Source organism: Sinohyriopsis cumingii, chromosome 13 (genome assembly GCF_028554795.1).
Source record: "Sinohyriopsis cumingii isolate HCF-2022 chromosome 13, ASM2855479v2, whole genome shotgun sequence".
Taxonomy (NCBI): domain Eukaryota; kingdom Metazoa; phylum Mollusca; class Bivalvia; order Unionida; family Unionidae; genus Sinohyriopsis; species Sinohyriopsis cumingii.
Genome location: NC_142973.1, coordinates 47,079,855 through 47,107,303, shown reverse-complemented (window position 1 = coordinate 47,107,303; position 27,449 = coordinate 47,079,855). Strand labels below are relative to the sequence as shown.

At 35.4% G+C, this 27,449-nt stretch overlaps 8 non-coding genes across 8 annotated transcripts; 4 read left to right on the top strand and 4 right to left on the bottom strand.

Moving 5' to 3' along the window:
• Nucleotides 1–72: 72 nt before the first annotated feature.
• On the bottom strand, nucleotides 73–144 carry Trnap-ugg (transfer RNA proline (anticodon UGG)). The gene has a single exon. It is a non-coding gene; the product is annotated as a tRNA-Pro (tRNA).
• A 1,432-nt stretch (nucleotides 145–1,576) lies between these two features.
• Trnag-gcc (transfer RNA glycine (anticodon GCC)) lies at nucleotides 1,577–1,647 on the top strand. The gene has a single exon. It is a non-coding gene; the product is annotated as a tRNA-Gly (tRNA).
• A 6,533-nt stretch (nucleotides 1,648–8,180) lies between these two features.
• On the bottom strand, nucleotides 8,181–8,252 carry Trnap-ugg (transfer RNA proline (anticodon UGG)). Its single transcript has one exon. It is a non-coding gene; the product is annotated as a tRNA-Pro (tRNA).
• A 1,433-nt stretch (nucleotides 8,253–9,685) lies between these two features.
• Trnag-gcc (transfer RNA glycine (anticodon GCC)) lies at nucleotides 9,686–9,756 on the top strand. The gene has a single exon. It is a non-coding gene; the product is annotated as a tRNA-Gly (tRNA).
• Nucleotides 9,757–16,299: 6,543 nt separating this feature from the next.
• Nucleotides 16,300–16,371, bottom strand: Trnap-ugg (transfer RNA proline (anticodon UGG)). The gene has a single exon. It is a non-coding gene; the product is annotated as a tRNA-Pro (tRNA).
• A 1,432-nt stretch (nucleotides 16,372–17,803) lies between these two features.
• Nucleotides 17,804–17,874, top strand: Trnag-gcc (transfer RNA glycine (anticodon GCC)). Its single transcript has one exon. It is a non-coding gene; the product is annotated as a tRNA-Gly (tRNA).
• A 6,520-nt stretch (nucleotides 17,875–24,394) lies between these two features.
• Trnap-ugg (transfer RNA proline (anticodon UGG)) lies at nucleotides 24,395–24,466 on the bottom strand. The gene has a single exon. It is a non-coding gene; the product is annotated as a tRNA-Pro (tRNA).
• A 1,432-nt stretch (nucleotides 24,467–25,898) lies between these two features.
• Trnag-gcc (transfer RNA glycine (anticodon GCC)) lies at nucleotides 25,899–25,969 on the top strand. Its single transcript has one exon. It is a non-coding gene; the product is annotated as a tRNA-Gly (tRNA).
• The last annotated feature ends 1,480 nt before the right edge of the window (nucleotides 25,970–27,449 follow it).

Here is a 27,449-nt window from a genome sequence, read left to right as displayed (position 1 = left end):
GTCCCGAGAGATTGCTTCAACCATTTACCAGGATACTACAAAATGAGTATTAACTTTCATTTCCAAAATGGTGGGCTCGTCCGGGATTTGAACCCGGGACCTCTCGCACCCAAAGCGAGAATCATACCCCTAGACCAACGAGCCTCACATGGGAAATAATCGTGCCATTATCCGCCTTTATATTTGTCCTGCATACGAGCCGCTACCTTATCGACAGCTTGATATCAGTGCGCTGCTGTTACTCAGATCCTTGCACATGAAAAGATTATATCATAGATGAAACGTACATATTTCATTTCCTTGTGTACATTTCATGCACAAATAGTATTGTTTCGAAATATCAGTCTTTTGATATCATTTACTATTCAGTTTGCTTCAAAGCTAATCTCCCAAATCTATGAGACATACACATATAAGTCCTTCTTCCAAGGAGAAAAAACTGTCGCAAATGACCCATGATCAAACTAAATTTAATGAATTTTAATAATCTTTGTATCATTTAAGACCAGATGATAGGAAGGAACTTAATGTTCCTATAAAGTGTTTTCTTTTTCTCTCTTAGTTTTCTCTGAAGAGGGTGTTTTGTAATATATGTAATTTATGGATGACATTATTCATTGTTGTATACACAGACTGGTTCTCTAAATTCAAGACCGAAACTATGCAATCAAGCTGATTGTTGTTGTGGGTAACACATGAAAAGTAATTAGTTGACTTTGTTTAGACTAACATGCTTTAAGATAAAGTCGATATCCGATGACGAAGACATATTTAGAATTAAAATGATATTTATTTGCATGCTTCTAAATGAAATCCAACTCATCTGAATTTTACTGTTGATAATAATCAAGAGTTTCAGATCTACATAATATTAATTGCTGCCGATAGACCCTTGGAGAATCCGTTGATCAAACAGCATTCTCCATTCGCCGGCGTCCCCGTTTGACACTTGCATTATGCATAAAGATGAATGCATGCTGATGTATGTCGATGGAAGCCAAATTTGCCATTCTAGTCGACGGTCATACCATTAATTTGACAGTTGATTTTCACAACAACAAAAAAGATAATTCCAGTAGGTGGATTAGGCAAGGTTCGTTTTAGGTTCTCTCTAAGCAGCACATTCATCTTTCGTTAAAGATATGATAGGAAATCTGTACAAATATTATGAATTCGTCCATCAATATTTTGCTTAAAAACCAATTCCGGATAGACTTTGTTCTATTTACAACCTCCTTGAAAACGAATACCGTTTTCTACTAAAATGCATCTTGTGGATAGATGTGAGATGAAATTCAAGCAGACAAGACCTTTGAAGAGACTAGCAAGTGAGAAATCATGTGGCTGTCTCCAATTTAGAAAGTGCTTCAATCCAAGTAATCTACGCCGTTTCAGAATCAAATAAAGAGATGTGTTGTGTCGGTTTATTCTAACAGCATGCATTGTAACCCCATAGGCAGTAAATCAATAAATCAACGCCTACTGAATTAGATGACACAGACATGTAAATGACATTAGGCAGTTAAGGTAAAGACACGGTGGGGAGATAGGCCCTTACGAAGCAAGGGAATAATGTGCATCGGTGGTTCAGTGGTAGAATGCTCGCCTGCCACGCGGGCGGCCCGGGTTCGATTCCCGGCCGATGCAAATTTTTTTTATATAGTTTTAGAATGTTTGCATAATCCAATATTTGTAATAACTCTTTTTGCCCTAGTCTAATTTTCGCTCACTTTTGTGTTTTATGCCAACTCCACAACTGAAATCGGAACAGTCCTTGAATCAGAAGCTTGGATGTCTCACACTGAGTGTCCCTCGCTTCCCGGAAAAAAACATGGATGTTGGTGCAAAACAGCTTTCCATTACAGTGGGACAGATCCTTGTCTTGTCTATAAGGAGTTTCTAATTGGAACTGTAGGAAGAGCGTAATAACCTTCATTTTTCAGTCAGAGGTTAATCTTTAAATCCGGATGACGATGCCTATCGCCCTTAATTATTTTAACACAAGAACATTTCAGTGTACTGAACGTGTTATTATCATTTACTTTATGACACTAGAATACTCTTTTAGAGATGTCTTCAATTTATTTCAACATTTATGTCTGTCTGTAAACCTCGTTTCACGTTTGACCTTCTCCAGCCAACTTTGACTCGAATTTCATTGAACTGATTTCAAATCCAGACTGAAAGGAATGATACTAAGTTCCTATTCACAATGTTTTTGTGTTATTTACAGATTACTGTATCAAACGATCATTGACCTCTCTCTCTCCCTCTCTCTCTCTCCCTCTCTCTCCCTCGCACTCTCTCTCTCTCTCTTTCTCTCTCTCTCTCTCGTTCGTTATCACACAAGAGTTCAAAGTTTATGCCTGCACAATGTCATATGTGGGAAAGTCATCATTGGAGATGTAAATGTTTAGATGATCAACCTGTCATGGGTTTCATTACATTTCAGAGGACAACAAATAGAACTATAATCAGCCTGCAATTTCAAAACTCTACAACGTCATTAAGAATAAATGTACGACATACTGTTATATCTACAATTACACCGTTTGAAAGATAAACTATATCCTCATGCGCAAACATGCACGCACGCAAACATACATATATGTGTAAACAACATACAATCATTTTTTTTAAAAAGGCAAACTGTTATCTATACTGTATTTCTACTGTGTGATTGAAGTTTCTCCTTAATTGCGGGTAGGAGATTGGGCCTATCTGAATAATGTCTTTTTTATCAATAACATATTGAAGGCTTATTGTGTATATGGTTGTAGATTATAAAGTAAGATTATTAATTTTGTATGAAAACATCTTTATTTGGATTTGAGCTCAGATCATTAGTTTTTCCTCAGGAAATCCTGGTGTACCAGATATTTGGCATGTTCTTTACTAAACCTTTAGTATTATACATGATCTTGCTGCCAGCGTTGAATATTATAGTAAACGAAACAAATATATTTGCAGTAGATGCATTAGGCAAAGTTGATTGCAGGTTTTATCTAAGCAATACACCAAACTTTAGGATAGGAAAACTGTACCAATAGTGCGAATTGCGTCCATTAATGTCTTGCTTACAAACTAATTCAGGAGGGATTTTATTTGATTCACAACCTCCTTAGAAATGAACACCATTTCTCTACTTGCATGTGTCTTGTAGAAAGATCTAAGAGCCATATATATACAGACGCTGGCGGCCTTCATTTGATTGCAAGTCGATGAAAGGGTACTTTTACGTTCAGAATGTGTGCATGGTCCTAAATTGTACTAGCGTTTCTCGCTGTAACCTAATTGTCGCTCACTTATGTTTTGTATGCCAACGCCACAACTTAAAGTCTTCCATCAGGAGATGGGGTTTCTCACACAGAATGTCCCTCGTTTGATAGATGCCCCGTGAATCCAAAATCAAAAGCAATTATTTTGTCATTGAGGATGTATTAAACTGCATGCCATAGCATTCATAGAACTGTATGCCTGAGAATGTGCAGAAATGCATTTCTGTCTATCGAAACAAAAGCACACCTGATGTTTCTATCCAGAACTCAAACCTGAGTAAATCATAAAATAGGGAGTTGCAAAATTAATGCTAAAACAGTTCTCTGGCAATCAAGAAGTCTAGTAAAAGTAATGCCACCAATGTCTTTCATCAGTACATTTTGGAATTAGAGCTACAATGAAATGATTTTGCAATATTATCAGCCTATTACAAACCCAGTTTGAAGTGAGACAGAAATGTGACTCGGATTGAATCTTGAAAAGGTAAATAAAAGTCAGACGGAAACTTGCCGAAAACATGGAAGTCAGACGATATTTTTGAATAGTAAATGGAAATCAGACGAAGTCTTGGTAAAGTATGTTTAGGTAGATTTCTGAACACAAGGGAATTCGACTGCTGTATTCCGAATTCAATACCAAGGTATTGTTATATTTATCCGAAAAGTCACAAACGGGTCTAGAACTGGACTATGCCAAGCGAAGTTCGGACAAGTGGCACATTGTTTCAGATTGTTCAAGACAGACTGAGCGTGTTGCCGAGCGGATTTATTTTAATCGAAACACTTTGGCGCAGAAACACTATCCATATTTTAAAGATACAAATGATTTCCTGGAAAAAACTGACCAAACTTACAGCCTCTTAAAACTGTATACTTGGAGAAAGAAAAGTGTGCAACGGCCATAAATTACCATTTTTGTACGTTAGGTGTATTGAGGATAGTTTCCTCGTTTGGACCCATGTGGAGGAAAAATAGTTTCCTGACTGGATAAAACAACCAACATTCATCAATTAAAATTAAAACGAAAAAGAAATGGAATAAGGAGTAGATTTCCTAAATTTGACATTATACAACAGAATAAACTTGCAAACGGGAATAATCGGGACATTAGGATATATTTAAAGGAGATTCATCAATTGTTACGTTAAATACCTTTCCTGTAAAGCATGGGTTCAGGAGCATTGTTAATTCCAAACACATATTTCCCACACGATTTTGCAACATCAACAAGATTTAATGACGCTTGTTCGATGTATTTCGAGAAATAAGTTGAAAAATCAAGCAAGTGGTTAAACAGAGACCTGAAGTTTTAAGAAGAATAAATATTCTCAACAAAACAAAACTAACAATTTCGTTTTTTGTTAGTTATATTCGACGTTCTTAGTTTTTCTCCTTTATATTCCATACAACTTTACAAAACAAAAAATAACAATTACGATCTATGTTGGTTTCAGTCCACGTTCTTTTTTTCTTTTACATTCCTTAAAAGCTTGCAAAACAAATGTAACAAGTACGTTCTTTGTTGGTTAAAGTCGATCTTCTTTTTTTCTTTCTTACATTCTTTACAAGCTTACAAATTAAAACTAACAATTATGTTCTTTTTTGGTTTCAATCGACGTTCCGCATCTGCAAGATGACTTATTGTTGTTACAGCTCTGTGAAGATAACAATTCCAAAATGTTGCACCGTATAATTGTAAATATAACTTTATCAAGCATATTTATTCTTAATAGGGTTGTCAACTTTTGAAAGCTGAGGCTGATTGAAGTCCTGAAGATTGATCTCTGAAAGGTAAAGAAATGCAAGACAGGTTGATCATCTAGCCATCTACAACTACAAATATAACTTCCCAACATATGTCACATACACAACGAGAAAACACCGATATTATTTTCACCGAAAGCATAACTTAGGAAGAAAATTATAATATATTCAATTGAATTCGAATCGCAATTATGCGACTATTTATTTCAATTGAAACCTTTAAAGGGAGGAAATCACTGGCCGCACATGGTGTCTGAAGCCATACACTGCATTATACTCCTCATCAAGAGCAGAAGATTTCTTCCAGGACATGGTGATTATCACAATTTTTGCACGATCAGTTGCGTTCAAAACATTTAAAAGAACGGAAACATGGTACTTATTGGAAATGTAACACGTGCAGTTACATACAAAGCCAGTGAATGAACAGGAGCCGTGGTGATGCATAGTTATAGCAGAAACAGTTGCATTTGAAAATCCGAGAAACAGAATAAACTCTCTAGCCGAAGATGTTACCTACTTATGATATTGATCAAGTGGTAGTCAGTATTTATCACCTTCAGACACACACAATAAGAGAACGGGAGTAAAATGAAATTTGTTGATTTTGAAATAAGGACAGACCAAGTTTCATGAAAATGTCTTACAATTTTAGAGCGAACTAACTGAAGACATTTTATTCTTAATTCTTACTGATTATATGGACAGACATACATTCGCAGAGTAAATGTGAATTTTTTTGAACATCAAAGTTTTCCTAATTTGACTTACTTGTTCATCTTTGAACTGCAACGATAAAACACTTAATTGACCATATGCCTTTTGTATGGTTTCGCTTTCTAATGAACCGAACACTTGATTGAAAATTCAGGCGTGAATATGCTTTGGCGCATCATCTTAAATTAGTATCATATACTTTCTTTAAAACATAATCTGGACACTAGAATAGTTTTAAAGGAGATTCATCAATTGTTACGTAAAATACTTTTCCAATAAGTCGTACGTTCAGGAGCATTGTCAAATTCCCAATACATATCTCCCACACGATTTGTAACAATCAACAACATTTAATGACGTTTGCTTGTTGCTTTTCGTGAAATAGGTTAGAAAATCAAGAAAGTGGGTAAACTGAGACTTGATGTTTTAAGAAGAATAAAGATTCTCAACAAGAAAAATCACAACCTACCAATTACGTTCTTTGCTGATCCCCGGTCGAGTCATACCAAAGACTTACAAAATGCTACTAACAGCTGCCTCGCTTCACGCTCAGCATTAAGAGGTTAGTGTTAGGACTGGTCCGCCTGGTGTCAGGATAATATGACTGGGTTGGACATCATGCTACATGTCTGTGGCATGATGCCCCAGTACTAGACATAACTATAATCTGTCGCACTGCGGACATCGTAGCGATATGACTGATAGATTATTAAAGCTACGTTAAAAATCCAAATCACACACACACACACACACACACACGCAGACGCACACATGTTCTTTGCTGGTTTTAATCGACGTTCTTATTTTTTCTTCTTTCCATTCCTTACAACCTTACACAACAAAAGATAACAATTACGTTATTTGTTAGTTTCAATCGATGTTCAGCATATGAATCAAAGTTTGCAAGAGAATATTTGTGTGAATATTTGTGTGATTTGCAACAACAATTTCCTGATGCGTTTCAAAGTTACACTTTGAATAGAGCTTACAAAGGAAATGAAAATATAAGGAGCATTTTGGGCGAGATCCAGTCTTCCGAGTATCGACAAGCCTGGTTTTTAAAAGTGTAAATCGAATGGTAGTAAGTGGTGAATGTTTCTAATTAATTCAGACCTAGCAATTAACGTTAAAACAAAATCAAAATTGTAAAGTTAAAAATATAGTTCATATGATGCGTAAACCATGTTTTATGTGATGTATTGTTTAAACTGTATAAAGAGAATGCAGAGGAAACCAAAAGGCATTTAATTTATTTACTTTTAATGAACATTCTGCGGGACCATTATGGTACATAGATTCATTCGCATCTATCTGTCTGTCTCTATGTATAACTGTATGTCTGCTTCAATCTCAATCCATTGTAAACCTGTCTGCCTGTTTGTCTGCCTATATGTCTATTGTATTGCCTGTTCAAGTATTTTGATTCTCTTGATGGGTATTTTCCTTCGTTGGAATGATGAAATATATATCTATATATCAATCTATCGATTGACCGATAGCTTTATTCCGTCTATATATCTTGATGGGCATGCTCCTTTTTGAGAATGAGTACATTTCATACACAACTAGTAAAGTTTCAAAATCTTAGTCTTTCGTCATCATTAAACTATTCAATTTGCTTCAGAACAAGAAGACAGAATAACTTCAAATTACTTTTGTTTTTACATTCATCGCCAGGCTTTCTTCTCCAGTTACTTGTCGACATTATGTCCAAATAATGAAGATAATGACCCAAATATAAGTCCTTCCACCAAGGACAAAAAAAAAAACTGTCGCAAATGACCAAAGGAAAAACTGATTTTAATGAATTTTAATCATTATTGCATAGGATAAGAAGGAACTTAGTGTCACTATAAAGTGTTTTTTATTTCTCTTAGTTTTCTCTGACGATGGTGTTTTCTGACATATGTAATTGTGGTTAAGATTAGTCTTTCTTGTATACATAAACTGGTTCTCTAAATTCAAGAATGAAACTATGCAATCAAAACTGGCAGAAGTTAAATAATTATTAGCATACATTTTGATAAGGATGTCTAAAACAAACTTTTTCTGTATGGGTGTGGAGGTTAACTTTGTTCAGAGGAAGATAAGAGTGCAATGAAAAACTATGCTAATCCACTGGTCCATACAGTAGTTATATTTGTTCAAGAATTTCAGTACATCCTCTGAAGCTGAAGTTGTAAATGGGGTTCTGGGAAGTTAACTTCCAATTAATTGTACTTGACTAACTATATGAAAACCTATTTCAAGTTTTGGAGAAATGACAATTCACCAGCGTTTCCGAAATGAATCCGTCAAAAGTATTGCATTTACACGAATAATTGAAAATGAAATATTTCACTCATGGCTGTCCCGAGAGATTGCTTCAACCATTTACCAGGATACTACAAAATGAGTATTAACTTTCATTTCCAAAATGGTGGGCTCGTCCGGGATTTGAACCCGGGACCTCTCGCACCCAAAGCGAGAATCATACCCCTAGACCAACGAGCCTCACATGGGAAATAATCGTGCCATTATCCGCCTTTATATTTGTCCTGCATACGAGCCGCTACCTTATCGACAGCTTGATATCAGTGCGCTGCTGTTACTCAGATCCTTGCACATGAAAAGATTATATCATAGATGAAACGTACATATTTCATTTCCTTGTGTACATTTCATGCACAAATAGTATTGTTTCGAAATATCAGTCTTTTGATATCATTTACTATTCAGTTTGCTTCAAAGCTAATCTCCCAAATCTATGAGACATACACATATAAGTCCTTCTTCCAAGGAGAAAAAACTGTCGCAAATGACCCATGATCAAACTAAATTTAATGAATTTTAATAATCTTTCCATCATTTAAGACCAGATGATAGGAAGGAACTTAATGTTCCTATAAAGTGTTTTCTTTTTCTCTCTTAGTTTTCTCTGAAGAGGGTGTTTTGTAATATATGTAATTTATGGATGACATTATTCATTGTTGTATACACAGACTGGTTCTCTAAATTCAAGACCGAAACTATGCAATCAAGCTGATTGTTGTTGTGGGTAACAAATGAAAAGTAATTAGTTGACTTTGTTTAGACTAACATGCTTTAAGATAAAGTCGATTTCCGATGACGAAGACATATTTAGAATTAAAATGATATTTTATTTGCATGCTTCTAAATGAAATCCAACTCATCTGAATTTTACTGTTGATAATAATCAAGAGTTTCAGATCTACATAATATTAATTGCTGCCGATAGACCCTTGGACAATTCGTTGATCAAACAGCATTCTCCATTCGCCGGCGTCCCCGTTTGACACTTGGATTATGCATAAAGATGAATGCATGCTGATGTATGTCGATGGAAGCTAAATTTGCCATTCTAGTCGACGGTCATACCATTAATTTGACAGTTGATTTTCACAACAACAAAAAAGATAATTCCAGTAGGTGGATTAGGCAAGGTTCGTTTTAGGTTCTCTCTAAGCAGCACATTCATCTTTCGTTAAAGATATGATAGGAAATCTGTACAAATATTATGAATTCGTCCATCAATATTTTGCTTAAAAACCAATTCCGGATAGACTTTGTTCTATTTACAACCTCCTTGAAAACGAATACCGTTTTCTACTAAAATGCATCTTGTGGATAGATGTGAGATGAAATTCAAGCAGACAAGACCTTTGAAGAGACTAGCAAGTGAGAAATCATGTGGCTGTCTCCAATTTAGAAAGTGCTTCAATCCAAGTAATCTACGCCGTTTCAGAATCAAATAAAGAGATGTGTTGTGTCGGTTTATTCTAACAGCATGCATTGTAACCCCATAGGCAGTCAATCAATAAATCAACGCCTACTGAATTAGATGACACAGACATGTAAATGATATTAGGTAGTTAAGGTAAAGACACGGTGGGGAGATAGGCCCTTACGAAGCAAGGGAATAATGTGCATCGGTGGTTCAGTGGTAGAATGCTCGCCTGCCACGCGGGCGGCCCGGGTTCGATTCCCGGCCGATGCAAATTTTTTTTATATAGTTTTAGAATGTTTGCATAATCCAATATTTGTAATAACTCTTTTTGCCCTAGTCTAATTTTCGCTCACTTTTGTGTTTTATGCCAACTCCACAACTGAAATCGGAACAGTCCTTGAATCAGAAGCTTGGATGTCTCACACTGAGTGTCCCTCGCTTCCCGGAAAAAAACATGGATGTTGGTGCAAAACAGCTTTCCATTACAGTGGGACAGATCCTTATCTTGTCTATAAGGAGTTTCTAATTGGAACTGTAGGAAGAGCGTAATAACCTTCATTTTTCAGTCAGAGGTTAATCTTTAAATCCGGATGACGATGCCTATCGCCCTTAATTATTTTAACACAAGAACATTTCAGTGTACTGAACGTGTTATTATCATTTACTTTATGACACTAGAATACTCTTTTAGAGATGTCTTCAATTTATTTCAACATTTATGTCTGTCTGTAAACCTCGTTTCACGTTTGACCTTCTCCAGCCAACTTTGACTCGAATTTCATTGAACTGATTTCAAATCCAGACTGAAAGGAATGATACTAAGTTCCTATTCACAATGTTTTTGTGTTATTTACAGATTACTGTATCAAACGATCATTGACCTCTCTCTCTCCCTCTCTCTCTCTCCATCTCTCTCCCTCGCACTCTCTCTCTCTCTCTCTCTCTCTCTCTCTCTCTCTCTCTCTCGTTCGTTATCACACAAGAGTTCAAAGTTTATGCCTGCACAATGTCATATGTAGGAAAGTCATCATTGGAGATGTAAATGTTTAGATGATCAACCTGTCATGGGTTTCATTACATTTCAGAGGACAACAAATAGAACTATAATCAGCCTGCAATTTCAAAACTCTACAACGTCATTAAGAATAAATGTACGACATACTGTTATATCTACAATTACACCGTTTGAAAGATAAACTATATCCTCATGCGCAAACATGCACGCACGCAAACATACATATATGTGTAAACAACATACAATCATTTTTTTTAAAAGGCAAACTGTTATCTATACTGTATTTCTACTGTGTGATTGAAGTTTCTCCTTAATTGCGGGTAGGAGATTGGGCCTATCTGAATAATGTCTTTTTTATCAATAACATATTGAAGGCTTATTGTGTATATGGTTGTAGATTATAAAGTAAGATTATTAATTTTGTATGAAAACATCTTTATTTGGATTTGAGCTCAGATCATTAGTTTTTCCTCAGGAAATCCTGGTGTACCAGATATTTGGCATGTTCTTTACTAAACCTTTAGTATTATACATGATCTTGCTGCCAGCGTTGAATATTATAGTAAACGAAACAAATATATTTGCAGTAGATGCATTAGGCAAAGTTGATTGCAGGTTTTATCTAAGCAATACACCAAACTTTAGGATAGGAAAACTGTACCAATAGTGCGAATTGCGTCCATTAATGTCTTGCTTACAAACTAATTCAGGAGGGATTTTATTTGATTCACAACCTCCTTAGAAATGAACACCATTTCTCTACTTGCATGTGTCTTGTAGAAAGATCTAAGAGCCATATATATACAGACGCTGGCGGCCTTCATTTGATTGCAAGTCGATGAAAGGGTACTTTTACGTTCAGAATGTGTGCATGGTCCTAAATTGTACTAGCGTTTCTCGCTGTAACCTAATTGTCGCTCACTTATGTTTTGTATGCCAACGCCACAACTTAAAGTCTTCCATCAGGAGATGGGGTTTCTCACACAGAATGTCCCTCGTTTGATAGATGCCCCGTGAATCCAAAATCAAAAGCAATTATTTTGTCATTGAGGATGTATTAAACTGCATGCCATAGCATTCATAGAACTGTATGCCTGAGAATGTGCAGAAATGCATTTCTGTCTATCGAAACAAAAGCACACCTGATGTTTCTATCCAGAACTCAAACCTGAGTAAATCATAAAATAGGGAGTTGCAAAATTAATGCTAAAACAGTTCTCTGGCAATCAAGAAGTCTAGTAAAAGTAATGCCACCAATGTCTTTCATCAGTACATTTTGGAATTAGAGCTACAACGAAATGATTTTGCAATATTATCAGCCTATTACAAACCCAGTTTGAAGTGAGACAGAAATGTGACTCGGATTGAATCTTGAAAAGGTAAATAAAAGTCAGACGGAAACTTGCCGAAAACATGGAAGTCAGACGATATTTTTGAATAGTAAATGGAAATCAGACGAAGTCTTGGTAAAGTATGTTTAGGTAGATTTCTGAACACAAGGGAATTCGACTGCTGTATTCCGAATTCAATACCAAGGTATTGTTATATTTATCCGAAAAGTCACAAACGGGTCTAGAACTGGACTATGCCAAGCGAAGTTCGGACAAGTGGCACATTGTTTCAGATTGTTCAAGACAGACTGAGCGTGTTGCCGAGCGGATTTATTTTAATCGAAACACTTTGGCGCAGAAACACTATCCATATTTTAAAGATACAAATGATTTCCTGGAAAAAACTGACCAAACTTACAGCCTCTTAAAACTGTATACTTGGAGAAAGAAAAGTGTGCAACGGCCATAAATTACCATTTTTGTACGTTAGGTGTATTGAGGATAGTTTCCTCGTTTGGACCCATGTGGAGGAAAAATAGTTTCCTGACTGGATAAAACAACCAACATTCATCAATTAAAATTAAAACGAAAAAGAAATGGAATAAGGAGTAGATTTCCTAAATTTGACATTATACAACAGAATAAACTTGCAAACGGGAATAATCGGGACATTAGGATATATTTAAAGGAGATTCATCAATTGTTACGTTAAATACCTTTCCTGTAAGGCATGGGTTCAGGAGCATTGTTAATTCCAAACACATATTTCCCACACGATTTTGCAACATCAACAAGATTTAATGACGCTTGTTCGATGTATTTCGAGAAATAAGTTGAAAAATCAAGCAAGTGGTTAAACAGAGACCTGAAGTTTTAAGAAGAATAAATATTCTCAACAAAACAAAACTAACAATTTCGTTTTTTGTTAGTTATATTCGACGTTCTTAGTTTTTCTCCTTTATATTCCATACAACTTTACAAAACAAAAAATAACAATTACGATCTATGTTGGTTTCAGTCCACGTTCTTTTTTTCTTTTACATTCCTTAAAAGCTTGCAAAACAAATGTAACAAGTACGTTCTTTGTTGGTTAAAGTCGATCTTCTTTTTTTCTTTCTTACATTCTTTACAAGCTTACAAATTAAAACTAACAATTATGTTCTTTTTTGGTTTCAATCGACGTTCCGCATCTGCAAGATTACTTATTGTTGTTACAGCTCTGTGAAGATAACAATTCCAAAATGTTGCACCGTATAATTGTAAATATAACTTTATCAAGCATATTTATTCTTAATAGGGTTGTCAACTTTTGAAAGCTGAGGCTGATTGAAGTCCTGAAGATTGATCTCTGAAAGGTAAAGAAATGCAAGACAGGTTGATCATCTAGCCATCTACAACTACAAATATAACTTCCCAACATATGTCACATACACAATGAGAAAACACCGATATTATTTTCACCGAAAGCATAACTTAGGAAGAAAATTATAATATATTCAATTGAATTCGAATCGCAATTATGCGACTATTTATTTCAATTGAAACCTTTAAAGGGAGGAAATCACTGGCCGCACATGGTGTCTGAAGCCATACACTGCATTATACTCCTCATCAAGAGCAGAAGACTTCTTCCAGGACATGGTGATTATCACAATTTTTGCACGATCAGTTGCGTTCAAAACACTTAAAAGAACGGAAACATGGTACTTATTGGAAATGTAACACGTGCAGTTACATACAAAGCCAGTGAATGAACAGGAGCCGTGGTGATGCATAGTTATAGCAGAAACAGTTGCATTTGAAAATCCGAGAAACAGAATAAACTCTCTAGCCGAAGATGTTACCTACTTATGATATTGATCAAGTGGTAGTCAGTATTTATCACCTTCAGACACACACAATAAGAGAACGGGAGTAAAATGAAATTTGTTGATTTTGAAATAAGGACAGACCAAGTTTCATGAAAATGTCTTACAATTTTAGAGCGAACTAACTGAAGACATTTTATTCTTAATTCTTACTGATTATATGGACAGACATACATTCGCAGAGTAAATGTGAATTTTTTTGAACATCAAAGTTTTCCTAATTTGACTTACTTGTTCATCTTTGAACTGCAACGATAAAACACTTAATTGACCATATGCCTTTTGTATGGTTTCGCTTTCTAATGAACCGAACACTTGATTGAAAATTCAGGCGTGAATATGCTTTGGCGCATCATCTTAAATTAGTATCATATACTTTCTTTAAAACATAATCTGGACACTAGAATAGTTTTAAAGGAGATTCATCAATTGTTACGTAAAATACTTTTCCAATAAGTCGTACGTTCAGGAGCATTGTCAAATTCCCAATACATATCTCCCACACGATTTGTAACAATCAACAACATTTAATGACGTTTGCTTGTTGCTTTTCGTGAAATAGGTTAGAAAATCAAGAAAGTGGGTAAACTGAGACTTGATGTTTTAAGAAGAATAAAGATTCTCAACAAGAAAAATCACAACCTACCAATTACGTTCTTTGCTGATCCCCGGTCGAGTCATACCAAAGACTTACAAAATGCTACTAACAGCTGCCTCGCTTCACGCTCAGCATTAAGAGGTTAGTGTTAGGACTGGTCCGCCTGGTGTCAGGATAATATGACTGGGTTGGACATCATGCTACATGTCTGCGGCATGATGCCCCAGTACTAGACATAACTATAATCTGTCGCACTGCGGACATCGTAGCGATATGACTGATAGATTATTAAAGCTACGTTAAAAATCCAAATCACACACACACACACACACACACACACACGCAGACGCACACATGTTCTTTGCTGGTTTTAATCGACGTTCTTATTTTTTCTTCTTTCCATTCCTTACAACCTTACACAACAAAAGATAACAATTACGTTATTTGTTAGTTTCAATCGATGTTCAGCATATGAATCAAAGTTTGCAAGAGAATATTTGTGTGAATATTTGTGTGATTTGCAACAACAATTTCCTGATGCGTTTCAAAGTTACACTTTGAATAGAGCTTACAAAGGAAATGAAAATATAAGGAGCATTTTGGGCGAGATCCAGTCTTCCGAGTATCGACAAGCCTGGTTTTTAAAAGTGTAAATCGAATGGTAGTAAGTGGTGAATGTTTCTAATTAATTCAGACCTAGCAATTAACGTTAAAACAAAATCAAAATTGTAAAGTTAAAAATATAGTTCATATGATGCGTAAACCATGTTTTATGTGATGTATTGTTTAAACTGTATAAAGAGAATGCAGAGGAAACCAAAAGGCATTTAATTTATTTACTTTTAATGAACATTCTGCGGGACCATTATGGTACATAGATTCATTCGCATCTATCTGTCTGTCTCTATGTATAACTGTATGTCTGCTTCAATCTCAATCCATTGTAAACCTGTCTGCCTGTTTGTCTGCCTATATGTCTATTGTATTGCCTGTTCAAGTATTTTGATTCTCTTGATGGGTATTTTCCTTCGTTGGAATGATGAAATATATATCTATATATCAATCTATCGATTGACCGATAGCTTTATTCCGTCTATATATCTTGATGGGCATGCTCCTTTTTGAGAATGAGTACATTTCATACACAACTAGTAAAGTTTCAAAATCTTAGTCTTTCGTCATCATTAAACTATTCAATTTGCTTCAGAACAAGAAGACAGAATAACTTCAAATTACTTTTGTTTTTACATTCATCGCCAGGCTTTCTTCTCCAGTTACTTGTCGACATTATGTCCAAATAATGAAGATAATGACCCAAATATAAGTCCTTCCTCCAAGGACAAAAAAAGCTGTCGCAAATGACCAAAGGAAAAACTGATTTTAATGAATTTTAATCATTATTGCATAGGATAAGAAGGAACTTAGTGTCACTATAAAGTGTTTTTTATTTCTCTTAGTTTTCTCTGACGATGGTGTTTTCTGACATATGTAATTGTGGTTAAGATTAGTCTTTCTTGTATACATAAACTGGTTCTCTAAATTCAAGAATGAAACTATGCAATCAAAACTGGCAGAAGTTAAATAATTATTAGCATACATTTTGATAAGGATGTCTAAAACAAACTTTTTCTGTATGGGTGTGGAGGTTAACTTTGTTCAGAGGAAGATAAGAGTGCAATGAAAAACTATGCTAATCCACTGGTCCATACAGTAGTTATATTTGTTCAAGAATTTCAGTACATCCTCTGAAGCTGAAGTTGTAAATGGGGTTCTGGGAAGTTAACTTCCAATTAATTGTACTTGACTAACTATATGAAAACCTATTTCAAGTTTTGGAGAAATGACAATTCACCAGCGTTTCCGAAATGAATCCGTCAAAAGTATTGCATTTACACGAATAATTGAAAATGAAATATTTCACTCATGGCTGTCCCGAGAGATTGCTTCAACCATTTACCAGGATACTACAAAATGAGTATTAACTTTCATTTCCAAAATGGTGGGCTCGTCCGGGATTTGAACCCGGGACCTCTCGCACCCAAAGCGAGAATCATACCCCTAGACCAACGAGCCTCACATGGGAAATAATCGTGCCATTATCTGCCTTTATATTTGTCCTGCATACGAGCCGCTACCTTATCGACAGCTTGATATCAGTGCGCTGCTGTTACTCAGATCCTTGCACATGAAAAGATTATATCATAGATGAAACGTACATATTTCATTTCCTTGTGTACATTTCATGCACAAATAGTATTGTTTCGAAATATCAGTCTTTTGATATCATTTACTATTCAGTTTGCTTCAAAGCTAATCTCCCAAATCTATGAGACATACACATATAAGTCCTTCTTCCAAGGAGAAAAAACTGTCGCAAATGACCCATGATCAAACTAAATTTAATGAATTTTAATAATCTTTGCATCATTTAAGACCAGATGATAGGAAGGAACTTAATGTTCCTATAAAGTGTTTTCTTTTTCTCTCTTAGTTTTCTCTGAAGAGGGTGTTTTGTAATATATGTAATTTATGGATGACATTATTCATTGTTGTATACACAGACTGGTTCTCTAAATTCAAGACCGAAACTATGCAATCAAGCTGATTGTTGTTGTGGGTAACACATGAAAAGTAATTAGTTGACTTTGTTTAGACTAACATGCTTTAAGATAAAGTCGATTTCCGATGACGAAGACATATTTAGAATTAAAATGATATTTATTTGCATGCTTCTAAATGAAATCCAACTCATCTGAATTTTACTGTTGATAATAATCAAGAGTTTCAGATCTACATAATATTAATTGCTGCCGATAGACCCTTGGAGAATCCGTTGATCAAACAGCATTCTCCATTCGCCGGCGTCCCCGTTTGACACTTGCATTATGCATAAAGATGAATGCATGCTGATGTATGTCGATGGAAGCCAAATTTGCCATTCTAGTCGACGGTCATACCATTAATTTGACAGTTGATTTTCACAACAACAAAAAAGATAATTCCAGTAGGCGGATTAGGCAAGGTTCGTTTTAGGTTCTCTCTAAGCAGCACATTCATCTTTCGTTAAAGATATGATAGGAAATCTGTACAAATATTATGAATTCGTCCATCAATATTTTGCTTAAAAACCAATTCCGGATAGACTTTGTTCTATTTACAACCTCCTTGAAAACGAATACCGTTTTCTACTAAAATGCATCTTGTGGATAGATGTGAGATGAAATTCAAGCAGACAAGACCTTTGAAGAGACTAGCAAGTGAGAAATCATGTGGCTGTCTCCAATTTAGAAAGTGCTTCAATCCAAGTAATCTACGCCGTTTCAGAATCAAATAAAGAGATGTGTTGTGTCGGTTTATTCTAACAGCATGCATTGTAACCCCATAGGCAGTCAATCAATAAATCAACGCCTACTGAATTAGATGACACAGACATGTAAATGACATTAGGCAGTTAAGGTAAAGACACGGTGGGGAGATAGGCCCTTACGAAGCAAGGGAATAATGTGCATCGGTGGTTCAGTGGTAGAATGCTCGCCTGCCACGCGGGCGGCCCGGGTTCGATTCCCGGCCGATGCAAATTTTTTTTATATAGTTTTAGAATGTTTGCATAATCCAATATTTGTAATAACTCTTTTTGCCCTAGTCTAATTTTCGCTCACTTTTGTGTTTTATGCCAACTCCACAACTGAAATCGGAACAGTCCTTGAATCAGAAGCTTGGATGTCTCACACTGAGTGTCCCTCGCTTCCCGGAAAAAAACATGGATGTTGGTGCAAAACAGCTTTCCATTACAGTGGGACAGATCCTTATCTTGTCTATAAGGAGTTTCTAATTGGAACTGTAGGAAGAGCGTAATAACCTTCATTTTTCAGTCAGAGGTTAATCTTTAAATCCGGATGACGATGCCTATCGCCCTTAATTATTTTAACACAAGAACATTTCAGTGTACTGAACGTGTTATTATCATTTACTTTATGACACTAGAATACTCTTTTAGAGATGTCTTCAATTTATTTCAACATTTATGTCTGTCTGTAAACCTCGTTTCACGTTTGACCTTCTCCAGCCAACTTTGACTCGAATTTCATTGAACTGATTTCAAATCCAGACTGAAAGGAATGATACTAAGTTCCTATTCACAATGTTTTTGTGTTATTTACAGATTACTGTATCAAACGATCATTGACCTCTCTCTCTCCCTCTCTCTCTCTCCCTCTCTCTCCCTCGCACTCTCTCTCTCTCTCTCTCTCTCTCTCTCTCGTTCGTTATCACACAAGAGTTCAAAGTTTATGCCTGCACAATGTCATATGTAGGAAAGTCATCATTGGAGATGTAAATGTTTAGATGATCAACCTGTCATGGGTTTCATTACATTTCAGAGGACAACAAATATAACTATAATCAGCCTGCAATTTCAAAACTCTACAACGTCATTAAGAATAAATGTACGACATACTGTTATATCTACAATTACACCGTTTGAAAGATAAACTATATCCTCATGCGCAAACATGCACGCACGCAAACATACATATATGTGTAAACAACATACAATCATTTTTTTAAAAAGGCAAACTGTTATCTATACTGTATTTCTACTGTGTGATTGAAGTTTCTCCTTAATTGCGGGTAGGAGATTGGGCCTATCTGAATAATGTCTTTTTTATCAATAACATATTGAAGGCTTATTGTGTATATGGTTGTAGATTATAAAGTAAGATTATTAATTTTGTATGAAAACATCTTTATTTGGATTTGAGCTCAGATCATTAGTTTTTCCTCAGGAAATCCTGGTGTACCAGATATTTGGCATGTTCTTTACTAAACCTTTAGTATTATACATGATCTTGCTGCCAGCGTTGAATATTATAGTAAACGAAACAAATATATTTGCAGTAGATGCATTAGGCAAAGTTGATTGCAGGTTTTATCTAAGCAATACACCAAACTTTAGGATAGGAAAACTGTACCAATAGTGCGAATTGCGTCCATTAATGTCTTGCTTACAAACTAATTCAGGAGGGATTTTATTTGATTCACAACCTCCTTAGAAATGAACACCATTTCTCTACTTGCATGTGTCTTGTAGAAAGATCTAAGAGCCATATATATACAGACGCTGGCGGCCTTCATTTGATTGCAAGTCGATGAAAGGGTACTTTTACGTTCAGAATGTGTGCATGGTCCTAAATTGTACTAGCGTTTCTCGCTGTAACCTAATTGTCGCTCACTTATGTTTTGTATGCCAACGCCACAACTTAAAGTCTTCCATCAGGAGATGGGGTTTCTCACACAGAATGTCCCTCGTTTGATAGATGCCCCGTGAATCCAAAATCAAAAGCAATTATTTTGTCATTGAGGATGTATTAAACTGCATGCCATAGCATTCATAGAACTGTATGCCTGAGAATGTGCAGAAATGCATTTCTGTCTATCGAAACAAAAGCACACCTGATGTTTCTATCCAGAACTCAAACCTGAGTAAATCATAAAATAGGGAGTTGCAAAATTAATGCTAAAACAGTTCTCTGGCAATCAAGAAGTCTAGTAAAAGTAATGCCACCAATGTCTTTCATCAGTACATTTTGGAATTAGAGCTACAACGAAATGATTTTGCAATATTATCAGCCTATTACAAACCCAGTTTGAAGTGAGACAGAAATGTGACTCGGATTGAATCTTGAAAAGGTAAATAAAAGTCAGACGGAAACTTGCCGAAAACATGGAAGTCAGACGATATTTTTGAATAGTAAATGGAAATCAGACGAAGTCTTGGTAAAGTATGTTTAGGTAGATTTCTGAACACAAGGGAATTCGACTGCTGTATTCCGAATTCAATACCAAGGTATTGTTATATTTATCCGAAAAGTCACAAACGGGTCTAGAACTGGACTATGCCAAGCGAAGTTCGGACAAGTGGCACATTGTTTCAGATTGTTCAAGACAGACTGAGCGTGTTGCCGAGCGGATTTATTTTAATCGAAACACTTTGGCGCAGAAACACTATCCATATTTTAAAGATACAAATGATTTCCTGGAAAAAACTGACCAAACTTACAGCCTCTTAAAACTGTATACTTGGAGAAAGAAAAGTGTGCAACGGCCATAAATTACCATTTTTGTACGTTAGGTGTATTGAGGATAGTTTCCTCGTTTGGACCCATGTGGAGGAAAAATAGTTTCCTGACTGGATAAAACAACCAACATTCATCAATTAAAATTAAAACGAAAAAGAAATGGAATAAGGAGTAGATTTCCTAAATTTGACATTATACAACAGAATAAACTTGCAAACGGGAATAATCGGGACATTAGGATATATTTAAAGGAGATTCATCAATTGTTACGTTAAATACCTTTCCTGTAAGGCATGGGTTCAGGAGCATTGTTAATTCCAAACACATATTTCCCACACGATTTTGCAACATCAACAAGATTTAATGACGCTTGTTCGATGTATTTCGAGAAATAAGTTGAAAAATCAAGCAAGTGGTTAAACAGAGACCTGAAGTTTTAAGAAGAATAAATATTCTCAACAAAAGAAAACTAACAATTTCGTTTTTTGTTAGTTATATTCGACGTTCTTAGTTTTTCTCCTTTATATTCCATACAACTTTACAAAACAAAAAATAACAATTACAATCTATGTTGGTTTCAGTCCACGTTCTTTTTTTCTTTTACATTCCTTAAAAGCTTGCAAAACAAATGTAACAAGTACGTTCTTTGTTGGTTAAAGTCGATCTTCTTTTTTCTTTCTTACATTCTTTACAAGCTTACAAATTAAAACTAACAATTATGTTCTTTTTTGGTTTCAATCGACGTTCCGCATCTGCAAGATTACTTATTGTTGTTACAGCTCTGTGAAGATAACAATTCCAAAATGTTGCACCGTATAATTGTAAATATAACTTTATCAAGCATATTTATTCTTAATAGGGTTGTCAACTTTTGAAAGCTGAGGCTGATTGAAGTCCTGAAGATTGATCTCTGAAAGGTAAAGAAATGCAAGACAGGTTGATCATCTAGCCATCTACAACTACAAATATAACTTCCCAACATATGTCACATACACAATGAGAAAACACCGATATTATTTTCACCGAAAGCATAACTTAGGAAGAAAATTATAATATATTCAATTGAATTCGAATCGCAATTATGCGACTATTTATTTCAATTGAAACCTTTAAAGGGAGGAAATCACTGGCCGCACATGGTGTCTGAAGCCATACACTGCATTATACTCCTCATCAAGAGCAGAAGACTTCTTCCAGGACATGGTGATTATCACAATTTTTGCACGATCAGTTGCGTTCAAAACACTTAAAAGAACGGAAACATGGTACTTATTGGAAATGTAACACGTGCAGTTACATACAAAGCCAGTGAATGAACAGGAGCCGTGGTGATGCATAGTTATAGCAGAAACAGTTGCATTTGAAAATCCGAGAAACAGAATAAACTCTCTAGCCGAAGATGTTACCTACTTATGATATTGATCAAGTGGTAGTCAGTATTTATCACCTTCAGACACACACAATAAGAGAACGGGAGTAAAATGAAATTTGTTGATTTTGAAATAAGGACAGACCAAGTTTCATGAAAATGTCTTACAATTTTAGAGCGAACTAACTGAAGACATTTTATTCTTAATTCTTACTGATTATATGGACAGACATACATTCGCAGAGTAAATGTGAATTTTTTTGAACATCAAAGTTTTCCTAATTTGACTTACTTGTTCATCTTTGAACTGCAACGATAAAACACTTAATTGACCATATGCCTTTTGTATGGTTTCGCTTTCTAATGAACCGAACACTTGATTGAAAATTCAGGCGTGAATATGCTTTGGCGCATCATCTTAAATTAGTATCATATACTTTCTTTAAAACATAATCTGGACACTAGAATAGTTTTAAAGGAGATTCATCAATTGTTACGTAAAATACTTTTCCAATAAGTCGTACGTTCAGGAGCATTGTCAAATTCCCAATACATATCTCCCACACGATTTGTAACAATCAACAACATTTAATGACGTTTGCTTGTTGCTTTTCGTGAAATAGGTTAGAAAATCAAGAAAGTGGGTAAACTGAGACTTGATGTTTTAAGAAGAATAAAGATTCTCAACAAGAAAAATCACAACCTACCAATTACGTTCTTTGCTGATCCCCGGTCGAGTCATACCAAAGACTTACAAAATGCTACTAACAGCTGCCTCGCTTCACGCTCAGCATTAAGAGGTTAGTGTTAGGACTGGTCCGCCTGGTGTCAGGATAATATGACTGGGTTGGACATCATGCTACATGTCTGCGGCATGATGCCCCAGTACTAGACATAACTATAATCTGTCGCACTGCGGACATCGTAGCGATATGACTGATAGATTATTAAAGCTACGTTAAAAATCCAAATCACACACACACACACACACGCAGACGCACACATGTTCTTTGCTGGTTTTAATCGACGTTCTTATTTTTTCTTCTTTCCATTCCTTACAACCTTACACAACAAAAGATAACAATTACGTTATTTGTTAGTTTCAATCGATGTTCAGCATATGAATCAAAGTTTGCAAGAGAATATTTGTGTGAATATTTGTGTGATTTGCAACAACAATTTCCTGATGCGTTTCAAAGTTACACTTTGAATAGAGCTTACAAAGGAAATGAAAATATAAGGAGCATTTTGGGCGAGATCCAGTCTTCCGAGTATCGACAAGCCTGGTTTTTAAAAGTGTAAATCGAATGGTAGTAAGTGGTGAATGTTTCTAATTAATTCAGACCTAGCAATTAACGTTAAAACAAAATCAAAATTGTAAAGTTAAAAATATAGTTCATATGATGCGTAAACCATGTTTTATGTGATGTATTGTTTAAACTGTATAAAGAGAATGCAGAGGAAACCAAAAGGCATTTAATTTATTTACTTTTAATGAACATTCTGCGGGACCATTATGGTACATAGATTCATTCGCATCTATCTGTCTGTCTCTATGTATAACTGTATGTCTGCTTCAATCTCAATCCATTGTAAACCTGTCTGCCTGTTTGTCTGCCTATATGTCTATTGTATTGCCTGTTCAAGTATTTTGATTCTCTTGATGGGTATCTTCCTTCGTTGGAATGATGAAATATATATCTATATATCAATCTATCGATTGACCGATAGCTTTATTCCGTCTATATATCTTGATGGGCATGCTCCTTTTTGAGAATGAGTACATTTCATACACAACTAGTAAAGTTTCAAAATCTTAGTCTTTCGTCATCATTAAACTATTCAATTTGCTTCAGAACAAGAAGACAGAATAACTTCAAATTACTTTTGTTTTTACATTCATCGCCAGGCTTTCTTCTCCAGTTACTTGTCGACATTATGTCCAAATAATGAAGATAATGACCCAAATATAAGTCCTTCCTCCAAGGACAAAAAAAGCTGTCGCAAATGACCAAAGGAAAAACTGATTTTAATGAATTTTAATCATTATTGCATAGGATAAGAAGGAACTTAGTGTCACTATAAAGTGTTTTTTATTTCTCTTAGTTTTCTCTGACGATGGTGTTTTCTGACATATGTAATTGTGGTTAAGATTAGTCTTTCTTGTATACATAAACTGGTTCTCTAAATTCAAGAATGAAACTATGCAATCAAAACTGGCAGAAGTTAAATAATTATTAGCATACATTTTGATAAGGATGTCTAAAACAAACTTTTTCTGTATGGGTGTGGAGGTTAACTTTGTTCAGAGGAAGATAAGAGTGCAATGAAAAACTATGCTAATCCACTGGTCCATACAGTAGTTATATTTGTTCAAGAATTTCAGTACATCCTCTGAAGCTGAAGTTGTAAATGGGGTTCTGGGAAGTTAACTTCCAATTAATTGTACTTGACTAACTATATGAAAACCTATTTCAAGTTTTGGAGAAATGACAATTCACCAGCGTTTCCGAAATGAATCCGTCAAAAGTATTGCATTTACACGAATAATTGAAAATGAAATATTTCACTCATGGCTGTCCCGAGAGATTGCTTCAACCATTTACCAGGATACTACAAAATGAGTATTAACTTTCATTTCCAAAATGGTGGGCTCGTCCGGGATTTGAACCCGGGACCTCTCGCACCCAAAGCGAGAATCATACCCCTAGACCAACGAGCCTCACATGGGAAATAATCGTGCCATTATCCGCCTTTATATTTGTCCTGCATACGAGCCGCTACCTTATCGACAGCTTGATATCAGTGCGCTGCTGTTACTCAGATCCTTGCACATGAAAAGATTATATCATAGATGAAACGTACATATTTCATTTCCTTGTGTACATTTCATGCACAAATAGTATTGTTTCGAAATATCAGTCTTTTGATATCATTTACTATTCAGTTTGCTTCAAAGCTAATCTCCCAAATCTATGAGACATACACATATAAGTCCTTCTTCCAAGGAGAAAAAACTGTCGCAAATGACCCATGATCAAACTAAATTTAATGAATTTTAATAATCTTTGTATCATTTAAGACCAGATGATAGGAAGGAACTTAATGTTCCTATAAAGTGTTTTCTTTTTCTCTCTTAGTTTTCTCTGAAGAGGGTGTTTTGTAATATATGTAATTTATGGATGACATTATTCATTGTTGTATACACAGACTGGTTCTCTAAATTCAAGACCGAAACTATGCAATCAAGCTGATTGTTGTTGTGGGTAACACATGAAAAGTAATTAGTTGACTTTGTTTAGACTAACATGCTTTAAGATAAAGTCGATTTCCGATGACGAAGACATATTTAGAATTAAAATGATATTTATTTGCATGCTTCTAAATGAAATCCAACTCATCTGAATTTTACTGTTGATAATAATCAAGAGTTTCAGATCTACATAATATTAATTGCTGCCGATAGACCCTTGGACAATTCGTTGATCAAACAGCATTCTCCATTCGCCGGCGTCCCCGTTTGACACTTGGATTATGCATAAAGATGAATGCTTGCTGATGTATGTCGATGGAAGCCAAATTTGCCATTCTAGTCGACGGTCATACCATTAATTTGACAGTTGATTTTCACAACAACAAAAAAGATAATTCCAGTAGGTGGATTAGGCAAGGTTCGTTTTAGGTTCTCTCTAAGCAGCACATTCATCTTTCGTTAAAGATATGATAGGAAATCTGTACAAATATTATGAATTCGTCCATCAATATTTTGCTTAAAAACCAATTCCGGATAGACTTTGTTCTATTTACAACCTCCTTGAAAACGAATACCGTTTTCTACTAAAATGCATCTTGTGGATAGATGTGAGATGAAATTCAAGCAGACAAGACCTTTGAAGAGACTAGCAAGTGAGAAATCATGTGGCTGTCTCCAATTTAGAAAGTGCTTCAATCCAAGTAATCTACGCCGTTTCAGAATCAAATAAAGAGATGTGTTGTGTCGGTTTATTCTAACAGCATGCATTGTAACCCCATAGGCAGTCAATCAATAAATCAACGCCTACTGAATTAGATGACACAGACATGTAAATGACATTAGGCAGTTAAGGTAAAGACACGGTGGGGAGATAGGCCCTTACGAAGCAAGGGAATAATGTGCATCGGTGGTTCAGTGGTAGAATGCTCGCCTGCCACGCGGGCGGCCCGGGTTCGATTCCCGGCCGATGCAAATTTTTTTTATATAGTTTTAGAATGTTTGCATAATCCAATATTTGTAATAACTCTTTTTGCCCTAGTCTAATTTTCGCTCACTTTTGTGTTTTATGCCAACTCCACAACTGAAATCGGAACAGTCCTTGAATCAGAAGCTTGGATGTCTCACACTGAGTGTCCCTCGCTTCCCGGAAAAAAACATGGATGTTGGTGCAAAACAGCTTTCCATTACAGTGGGACAGATCCTTGTCTTGTCTATAAAGAGTTTCTAATTGGAACTGTAGGAAGAGCGTAATAACCTTCATTTTTCAGTCAGAGGTTAATCTTTAAATCCGGATGACGATGCCTATCGCCCTTAATTATTTTAACACAAGAACATTTCAGTGTACTGAACGTGTTATTATCATTTACTTTATGACACTAGAATACTCTTTTAGAGATGTCTTCAATTTATTTCAACATTTATGTCTGTCTGTAAACCTCGTTTCACGTTTGACCTTCTCCAGCCAACTTTGACTCGAATTTCATTGAACTGATTTCAAATCCAGACTGAAAGGAATGATACTAAGTTCCTATTCACAATGTTTTTGTGTTATTTACAGATTACTGTATCAAACGATCATTGACCTCTCTCTCTCCCTCTCTCTCTCTCCCTCTCTCTCCCTCGCACTCTCTCTCTCTCTCTCTCTCTCTCGTTCGTTATCACACAAGAGTTCAAAGTTTATGCCTGCACAATGTCATATGTGGGAAAGTCATCATTGGAGATGTAAATGTTTAGATGATCAACCTGTCATGGGTTTCATTACATTTCAGAGGACAACAAATAGAACTATAATCAGCCTGCAATTTCAAAACTCTACAACGTCATTAAGAATAAATGTACGACATACTGTTATATCTACAATTACACCGTTTGAAAGATAAACTATATCCTCATGCGCAAACATGCACGCACGCAAACATACATATATGTGTAAACAACATACAATCATTTTTTTTAAAAAGGCAAACTGTTATCTATACTGTATTTCTACTGTGTGATTGAAGTTTCTCCTTAATTGCGGGTAGGAGATTGGGCCTATCTGAATAATGTCTTTTTTATCAATAACATATTGAAGGCTTATTGTGTATATGGTTGTAGATTATAAAGTAAGATTATTAATTTTGTATGAAAACATCTTTATTTGGATTTGAGCTCAGATCATTAGTTTTTCCTCAGGAAATCCTGGTGTACCAGATATTTGGCATGTTCTTTACTAAACCTTTAGTATTATACATGATCTTGCTGCCAGCGTTGAATATTATAGTAAACGAAACAAATATATTTGCAGTAGATGCATTAGGCAAAGTTGATTGCAGGTTTTATCTAAGCAATACACCAAACTTTAGGATAGGAAAACTGTACCAATAGTGCGAATTGCGTCCATTAATGTCTTGCTTACAAACTAATTCAGGAGGGATTTTATTTGATTCACAACCTCCTTAGAAATGAACAC